We start from the raw sequence: 10,525 nt of genomic DNA on the forward strand, positions 1-10,525 counted from the left end.
AATATGGAACAGTGTGGTTTACATCATCAAGGAACCCCTTTACAAAATAAAAATGGAAATCATATAAATTATTTTTGCTGAAACATCTATTCTAGAGTGTATTGAAATGTGGATCTGTTTAGTTTTAATTGGATATCTAAAAAAATGTAAATACAACGACCCAGAAAATGTGAAAATGGGCTCTGTATTGCAGAGCACCTGAGCTCCTCCACATCTTTTAAACAAGCAAACAATCAAAGGCCAACAATTGACTGTGGTCATAACTAATAAACATAATCAGTAATCCTCTGTACGGTTTAAGCTTTTCTCATTGCAGTACATGTGGAGTAATTAACTTAAAGATGTCAGTACTGTACTCAAAAATAAAACAGATCTTTATTGGGCTACAAAAGAAGACTAATTGAGCTTTTACTTTTCTGCTATCTCATTTGTGTAAATGTACTTCCACAAATGAGACCAAATACACAGTCAAAAAGTGGATGTTACTTAAATACTCAATGGACTTTCTGCTGCAGGATAACATATTGCTTGGAAACACCCAAGGAGGGATTCTTCTCTGCATGTTTACGCACAGAAACAAAATGGGAATGGGCAGAAGTATTTATTTATTAATACATAAAGCATATTATTTTCCTTTTTCTCAGCGCCCCCTCTGCTCCACAGGCAGCATTTGTAAATGTGTGCTGACAGCAGAGGTTACCTTGAGCAGGCCCGCTGGACCTGGGGGCTGTATGTCTTCATTTTCCCCAGAATCTGCAGATGCCAGGGAAAAGGGAAAGTTATTTTCTGTCTCCGGGCCGCTGGGAATGCACAAGCTAATGATCTTGGCCACGCTGATTGTTACCTTGTGCCTAAAATAGCACTTTACTTTTAGGGGCTAGTGCCAGGGAATGCAGGCAGGAAAGACAAGGAGCGGGGATATGTGGGCCGTGAGCCAGAGTGGTGTAGGCGAAGGCGAACCATCTGAACACGTGAGCACACACAGGTACCCAGAGTCAGGTGTGTGCTGTGATTATACTGAACCTTTGTTTCCCACAAATTAATCATCTGGATTATTTAGGTCGACCCGGATGCTCTGTGAGCACCTACTACATAGTTGGTCTGTAAGAAACTGTGGGTTAGGATGGGACGTACAAGTCTATGTGCAGTTAAAGCAACAAAAGCAAAACAGTTCCAATCTTGCGTGTGAAGAAGAACTCCAATTCAACGCAACATTTAGAGCTCTCCAGTTGCTCTCACCATGTTTTGCATCCCACCAGAGGAGCAGGCCTTTGGACAGCATTGTATCAGACATCAGAAAGACCTTTCAGAAATGTGAATTTTTTTATTTATTTATTTATTTTTTTTGGGAAATGTGAATTTCTAAATTCACATTTCTGCTTCTAAAAGCAGCTGGTCTAAAAAAACGACCCAGGAAGGATTGTTAAAGACTATACAGAGGAAATCACAAGCTCTGACACATATTTTTACCATCTCTGTGTCCCAATATAACTTATTGACTATAATCCAGTGGGTTTCACTTCAGTTCTCATGCAATGCCTAGAATATTTTTCTTCACATCAGGGACACTATTGACAACACTATGGACACTAACCAAGATGCAAACAGAGGGAACTTGTCTGTCTCTGACGCATTATTAGCTTTCATTCACCTGAAGGCCCAAGACTTGTATGTCACACTGCGTTTATTGGATTTCAGTTCAGCCTTTAACACCATCATCCTGACAAAACCACGGTTGCTCAAACAAAAAAAGCATAACTGTGCAACTTGGTTGTGGACTTTCTAACAGGGAAACACAGTCAGTAACTACCTACATTGTCTTGGCCTCCACCATTTTCCTCTCCACCAGGTTTCCCACAAGGAACCCCCTCATTTACACTCACATATGATTTCTTTTTGAGGTACCCAGGAAATCAAAGGATGAGGTTTTTAGATAATACTGTTCAGAGCTGTTCACAAGTCATTTTGTCTAAAGTCCCAGTGGACTCTTAAGTCTCTAATGACTGAAATAATGTTTTTTCTCATCAAATCCATGACATCTACTGCACCTCTAACCCTGAGTTGCAGTGGGTTAGGAATAAAAATATGTACTGTTTGTCCTTAGACCTAAATTACTACATGGACATTACATATTTAACCTTTTGCTTACTTTTTAAAAAAAGTAAATAATTGAGAATGCAAAAAACTGCTAATGGCTGATCTGTTATTATACAAATGTATCAAATGTAATGTTTACCCCATTGTAAATATAAATAGGCGTGTATTCTCTATGAAAAAAAAATAATAGAGAATAAATTCTGTTAATAATGAATTTCTGAATGAATCAAACACACTATCACTTTGTCTTTGTAATACATTCATATCTGTTTATTTCTGTCATATCCATCAGTAGTGGTAGTATTTTGCACTAAATAAGGTTTTTAGGGTTTTCTTTTCTTTACTTTCGGTTGTAGAATATGTAATAATAATGTAATAATATGGGGAAATGTTTTTATTTTTCTAAATTCAGATTTAAAACGTTTGTTCTCAGTTCTAAATACCAAATATGGTCAATTAAGGTATAAATTACAACATTATAAATGAGACAAATAATGGTAAGTAAATAAATGAGTTAGCAAAATCTCAATGAGTGGAACAAGAAATGCTTTTATTTGAATACTTTCAGTGTCTTTGTAATGTGATGTCACAGTTAGCATTGTAGCAAGAGAACATTGGAGGTAAGTTACAATTATTTCACTTTTTAAATTATCCTAAGTCCTTTAATAAATTGTTCAATTAAAGAGAGATTTACAAGCTCATCATTATGAAGCTTAAAGCTAACATGAACAGACTATCACTAACGTCACTGGCTAATAATCCAGCACATCACAGCATAGCTCACATACTGGCTTCCTTTCAAACTTCGTACGTGTTACTAGGACTTAAGTCTTAGTTCAGAAATCCAACTCAGTCCTATAATGTCTGATGAATCACTAAGTCAGTATCATTGAGTATTCTCACCAACACCTGTTCTTCAGCAGAAAGGCCTTTGTGATGCAGTGCTGACTCCAATTTAGTGGTGTGCAGTGGAGAGCGTCTTGACCTTTCCCACAATTGTCTGGTATGGAGGCTGCGCCCAGGCCACCAAGAAGGATCTGCGAATAGTGATAATTTTAGCTGAAAGAATGGCCAACAGCAGCCTCCTTTCGCTAAAAGAGATTTTTATCAGGAGGTTCAGAAACAGAACAGGGAACATCACAAATATATTCCCACTCCCCCAGCTCAGCCACTGTTTATCCTTATTCCTTCGGGTAGAAGGTTGTGCATCCTCAAAGCCTTTGCATGAGGCTGGGCTGCACATGAACGCAGTCCAAAAAAAGTAGTTTTTGTTTTTACATAAATACTAATCTATCCTGATATATTTAAATTTATTTTGGTATATTACTTTGATTGATATGTTTAATTGTATCACTGTTAGAACAATGAGTAAACAGGATGACATCTAAGGACTTTAAAAATTCTTTGTATTTCTTACTGCAGAGAAGCTTTTCATACTGTCCCTTATACATTGTGTTAATCTTCTTACTCATAAACACTTATTTAGAGCTACTTGTGTTCTAAAAAGTCACAGCAAAATACATGTATTGTACTTTCCTATACTTCATGCCACCCAGGGAGAAAAATAACTTTTTGGGGGTTTTGATTAACCACTTTTTTCACTACGGTCTACAGCTGTGAGTTTTGCAAATGAGTTGGCTTATATTGGCAAAAAAACAAAAACAAAAAAATTATAAAATAAAATAGTGTCTAAGTGCTGCAGCTCTGTGAGATGAGCTTAAACAGAGGTAACAGACAAACAAAAATGGAAAGAAAAGAGAGTGAATCAGCCTGCATTCACACCAACTTGGATGATGCCGCACCTTCATCCAGGCGTTTGGTTCAGCTTTCCTTCCTGGCTCTCATGATGAAGGATCACTATCCTTACTGAATCTTCTGTCATCCAGCCACACAAAAAAAAAAGCTGTGATTACACGTTCAATTTCTTCCCTTTTCTGGCTCAACTGTATATAACGGTCCAAGTTTGAGTGTGCTTACAGGTCTTGCAGTGGTGAAACCATGGCTGATAAAATTGAGGCAGCAGTAAGATTTATGTAAGTCCTCCTGAACTATGGGAAAAAATATCTCCTTGGTAAAATCTAACTTTTTGGTCTCCATGCAAAATGCTGTGTGTGATAGAAAGCTAACCATGCAACCCACCCTGAACACACAATACCCACTTAAAAATATGATAGTGGCATTATCATGCTGTGACCAGTGGCGTGAATCTCTTTCACTGAAGGCCCGACTCCCCCCAGTTCGAAGATTTGGTAGAAAAAGGAGAAACAATTGCCAGAGACAAACATTTAAAGTATGTATACTTATTACAATAGGAATTCTTTCCAATTGGAGACAAAAACACTTACATGCTTCATAATACCTAATTTTGTATATTTACCCGACATCCTTGGTGCTGCAAGCGATTTGTTTGCTCGAACACTACCCAAACACATCTTTAATAGACTGACCAGCCCCCTACGGAATGTCAAGGGAGGGGGGAATCCTAGACAGTCTTCAGGTGCCCATCATCCCCAAACAAAGGAAATCTGTTCTCCCCTGAGTCTTCAGGAAGTAAGGCTAACCCATCACCCAAATGTCTTATCAGGGGTCAACACAGATGACCTCAAGAACCATAAACAAACCTTCACCCCGTATCAGTCCCTAATAAAACTCTCGTGCTTCTCTGTGCCTGGCGTCCCACCAGAGCTTAAAATAATTTAATTGCTACAATCTTCCCCGTCTATAGACTCCCGGATAAGGTAACTCTTTATGGTTTAAAAATACAGGTTTAACACAAAAATTATTATATATTTCCATAACACCAGGGATGTAGATGGAAAGATTCTTGTAGCTGCAGACAAGGAAATTCTGGAAGAAAACTTGTTAGATGCTGCAAACAAGCTGATACTGGGACTGAGGTCAACAGAACAACCATCCTAAACATACAGTCAGCTACTTGGGAATGACACCACAGGTGACGTCAGACAAAAACAGGAAGTGTGGTCCCTGGGAGCGGAGCACGGATGCTGTGGAGTAAAGATTTATCAAAATGAAGACCAATCCGGTCTAGACAACAGAAGCATCTGGAGAAACACGGAAATATGGAAGCCGTGGAGAAAGCACTTTCCATCTATCATGAGGAAATCAAGCCCATCAGCAAGAAACGTCGTCTCAGCAAGCAGCTCCAGGAGAGTACATCATATGGTCCCAGCAGCACAGGTGTGGTTCCTAGGCATCCAGGTAGAGTTCAAAAATCCATCAATGACACGCTTGATCAGAAAACACACTTAAAAAGTCAATGGTCAACAATGCAAGGCTGATAAAATTTAAGTGTAAAAATAGCATAAAGGAGATAAAAAAAATTCCACTCAAATATCACAGGTTTAAAGAGACACAGAGGGACATGCTGCCATCTTGGATTGGCAGCATGTCTTGATTTTCTTTGTAATTTTTACTAATTCTCTATGTTTCCTCGATTATGCTTTCTTTAGTTATTCTCTTGTGTTATTTTATGCTATCCTTGGGTCTTTATGTTTTAGTTCTTACTCATGTTGACTTTGTTCTTAGTTAATTTAATGTACATTTTGTTACATCTCATGTGTTTCCCTTCAGTTCATTGCTATCTTCTCCTCAGCTCATTTGTTTCATTTACCTCAGCCATTCTAGAGTTTTCTGATTTCTTCCGACTGTTCTGATATGATTTTTCATCACACCTTTCCCTGCACATAAGCTGCCCAGTTGTCATTTCCCTTTGCTGGTTTCTCTGTTAACCTTCCGTCACTTAATGTTCCATATTTCTCTTTTCATTATTCCTGTCCCCTGTTACTCCAATGATTCCTTCTGATTTTTGCCAGTTCTCCTACTGTAAGTCTGTTCTTTTTCTCTTTTCATTAAAAACCTTATTTTCATTATGTGGCTTCTATGGTCCTCGCTGCACTTTCCTCCAGCGACAAACTCACTTAACAGGACAACTTCCTGTTAGTGTGTCCCATTAAAACACATGGAATTCTGTGGCTGTAAGATGATAATGAAAGAAAAGTTTAACGGGTATAGATACTTGATTGATCTGTGTGAGAAATTCGACAGATCAACTCAAAACATCACTGTGTGAGCTCCAAAATACCTTGAGTACTGTGACTTGAGTAGTTGTCTTGCAATTGGAAGGTTGTGGGTTTGATTCCAGCTTCCCCTTGTCACATGTCGAAGTGCCCCTGGGCAAGGCACTTAACCCCAAGTTGCCTACCAAGCTGCGTATCAGTGTATGAATTTGTGTGCTTTAGTGTGGCTCAAGTGTACAGAGTTGTCAGTATGACTGGAAAAGCGCTATATAAGTTTAGTCCATTTGACATTGTCCCCATGTCCTGAAGCATAGCTGTGCCCTCCAGCTCTTTCTGTTTGATAATGATGGGATTAAATGAAGTGCATGTGCCGCCTGCAGAGAGTCTGGTGCTTTAACACTCAGCCAAAATGAAGGGTTATTACATTTAAATACCGGCTGACAATAATTTGTTAATCATGGGGTGACCATTTTGAAGAATATTAGTAGGCTCATCAGTAATCAGCGACTAATTCCTTGTCCTGTCTCAGCCTGAAAAGACTTCCCAAACTGTCCAATTACAATCTGTGTTGAATGATCTCCTTCAGTGTCTCGTAATAAGTTTTTCCCTAACAAGAAAAATCAGATTTTTTTTACTATATAAACAAACTTTTCTTCAGATAATAGTATCCTATCAACAGTATAGCTCTAGTTTGATAACCTGGCCAGCAAAATTGAAAATATGTAGCACTGTAGGTTCTGCACATTATCTCTATGGGGCTGCTCCTATTGAATTTGTTTGAGGAAAGGCAGGACATTCAGCAGAACTCTTCGAGCCAATTGGGTGAAGAAACACCTAGTGCCTGCCTACCAAAGGATGGTTTTATCCAATCATGGTCTCAAATCAAAACGTAACCAGCAGACATCAAGAGAAGCCACAAGGTAAGCCAGTCAAGGCACTTCTTGCTGTACTTCTTTCAAAGAAGAAATCATGGATTCTTACAAAACAGATGTGATAGCAGCAGCTACACGTGCGTCCTCCAGCGCTGCCATGTTTATGTTGGTTCGGCTGTGGGCTCAGCCACTCTGGCTTTTGTTGCACTGGTATGTCCCGCTTTAAACCACAATACTGCAATGTGACCAATGCCCAGTCCTAAAGATGATTGAGACTCAATGGGAAGACTTAAAATTTGAGGCTCAGAGGCTCTGTATATCCAATCTGACAGAATTTGAAGTATTTTGCTAAAAGTATTATTTAAAAAAAAAATCACTGTTTCTAGATGTACAAAGAATGGAGACATGTACACACGACTTCTTTTTTAAATAAAAAAATACAAACATTTATTTGTAATGAAATGTAGAAAAGCATGTATCAGATCACTTTGTCTTCACAAAGAAGCAACTTGTATTTGTCTTTTACATAAAACAGGTTGAAGGTTGGGCTTATAATACGGCAATGTGGGAAAACATTTGTAAGCCACTGCATATACTGTACTTGAACATTTGTGTCTTTGATTTTTTTCTGTGTATTATTTGTGAATTCTGAGCCGGTGTCTCACCAAAATGTCATTATAGCTACACAATGAGAATAAAGACTCTTGATTCTTGATTCTTGACAGAATAAAGTAAATACAACCAGTGCATACCTTCTTCAATGGAGCCATAAGTTGCTCGTTGAGCTCTTGCCCAAGATGTTGCTTTTCTAATTGCGCTGACATCTGAATAATTTAAAAGGTCGGACAGATCAAGCAAAAGGCATTTTCATTAACTGCGCATAGATGCACAGCCACACGCCATACTGATCAAGTACTCAGATCCACCTTGATACACTGCTGTTAGCTGACTCAATTTATTGAATTTAGCTGGGTGTTCATTTGCATCCCAATTTGACCCAAGCGCCTCTTATGAAAGTTCATGGTGCTTTTATTGCTCCCTGGTTAGTAACAACACAGTTATTAAGTGCTCTGAATGCCAATGGTCTTTCTCTTCAGTGATGTTAACAGACTAAAACTGTATGGAGGACTATCCTCCATAAAGCTGTACATTCAAATGTAATTTGTTTTAAAGCAAACAATCAAAAAATGCCTTTTTTGATGCTAGGAAATGTGTCATCTAAAATGATCTGTCATAAGTTACTTTGTGTGTGTGTGTGTGTGTGTGTGTGTGTGTGTGTGTGTGTGTGTGTGTGTTTTACCTCAACTTCATCTTACACTGGCCTACATTTCTCCATAATTCCCCTTGGCAAATGCCAGAGATTATGCCTGAATGGATGATTTTAAATTCAGGTGCATGGAACTGTGCGGCTGCAATCCTTCCAGCTGAAAAAGCAGGAGTCACCTTTTCTCACCCTGATGTAATTGTCACAATGATGCATTTCATTCAGGTGTATTCTGGCAACTGCTGGTGGCACAAGGTTCCAGCATTTCCATGACTCAGCTTTAGTGAAAACTTATGCTTTTTGCTCAGTCTGAGTTTAGGAATGGTGCTGCTTCTTAATTATACCATAAAACTTTGTTGAAATCTTTTTTTTTTTTGAAACTTTATTTTTATTTAGTTTTAACAAGTAGATATACAAATACAGAACACTGCAAAACAAGAGGGCTAGGGCAGGTGACATTCACCAATACCGATATAAAATATTACATTTCCATAACTATTACAAAGTATTAAGTCCAGAATCAGGAACCAAAGAACCAAAAATATGTGATCAGGTAAGAAACCCCATTTTCTCGCTCAGGTGGTGCAGAGTCCCACAAATCACTGTTCATCGCCTCTGACAATAAAGCATTCCCAACGTTTCCAGAGTTTTTCTCCTTTCTCCTTTTTAAGTCGTATTGCAAATGTCAACATCTCCATGTCGTGAATCATATTTATAATATTCACCAGGAGTTTCAAAGAGGGGGGGCCTGGTTGAAGCCAACACTTAGTGACCGCTTTCTTGCTGGCGACCATAATTATATTCAGCAGGTATGTATCCCCTTTGCTAAGTCCCTCAGGGAGCATTCCAAGATACAGAACAGTGAATGACAAGTCCAGATTTATACCCAAAACTTTATATATTAGGCGATGTACATCCTTCCAAAAAGTCTGTAACTCCGTACAGTCCCAAAAAACATGGTAGTGGCCTACCGCAGTCACACCGCACCCCCTCCAGCACGGAAGCTGTAACCCGCCCATCTGAGATCTCTGCTTCGGCGTGATGAAAAATCGGGTTAGATTCTTCCACGTGAAATCGCGCCATATCAGAGAATTTGTGGTCGACAGGGAGCCCCTCCAAATTTGCATCCATGCCTCTGACGTAATTATCATGTCTGCTTCCTTTTCCCATCGCTCTTTTATATAGTCTGTTGAGTTTTTATTCATGGATCTTAAATTTCTATAACATTTGCCCGTAATTCCTCTTATACTTTTACCACCATATGAATCAATAAAAAGTTGTATTATGCCTGGAATTGTCTCCAAGTCAGAAATTTTCATTTCCTTTCTTAGGAAACTACGGACCTGTAAGTAGCGATAAAAGTCCTCTCTACTCACCTCATAGGTCTGGCATAGCTCCTCAAATTACATTAATACCCCGTCTTTAACTATAATGCAGAATGCGGTGACTCCCTGTCTTGCCCACCTTCTATATTTATGATCTATCGATGCTGGGAGGAAATGCGGGTGATACGCAGGCCAACTCAACAGCCCTATCTGTCTGTGAAGATTAAACTTTCTGACCAACCCTGCCCATACCTTCAAGGAGAAGCTTAGGCACAGATTTTGCAACTGATATACCTGGGACAATCCGTCCAGACAGCCCAGTACTGACTGTGCAGGGAAGTTCAGCAAGGAGAGTTCAATGTCTTTCCATTTAGCCCCATAGGCCGGGCTACACCAGCGTACCAGGGGTCCACACTGGGCCGACATGTAATAATCCGCCAGGTGGGGTAGACCCATACCCCCCCCATCCCTAGGCAGCTGCAGGGTCGAGTATCTCACTCTTGGCCTTTTATTGTTCCAAATAAACCTTGAGAGGTGTTTATCCCATTCCCTAAATTGTTTTACTGGGACCTCCACAGGGAGTGCGTGAAATATATACAGTATTCTTGGGAGGACATTTATCTTTATTGCACGGATTCTGTTACCAATGTCTAGGGGAAGCAGGCTCCATCTGGCCAGGTCCTCATATATTTTCTTATTTATGCATTTGTAATTAACGTCATATAATTGAGTTAAATCTTTTGTTAATATGATCCCCAAGTATTCCACTTGTGATTGATTCCAATTAAATTGGTAGCTATTTATTAACCGTTTCGATGGGCTAAAGTTGAAAGTCAAAATTTTAGTTTTTTGCATATTAAGTTTATATCCGGAAAGTTTGCCGTATGATTCCAGAATATCCATGAGCACTGGAGTACCAGATTCAGGGCT

This window comes from Fundulus heteroclitus, chromosome 1 (assembly GCF_011125445.2).
Source record: "Fundulus heteroclitus isolate FHET01 chromosome 1, MU-UCD_Fhet_4.1, whole genome shotgun sequence".
Taxonomy (NCBI): Eukaryota; Metazoa; Chordata; class Actinopteri; order Cyprinodontiformes; family Fundulidae; genus Fundulus; species Fundulus heteroclitus.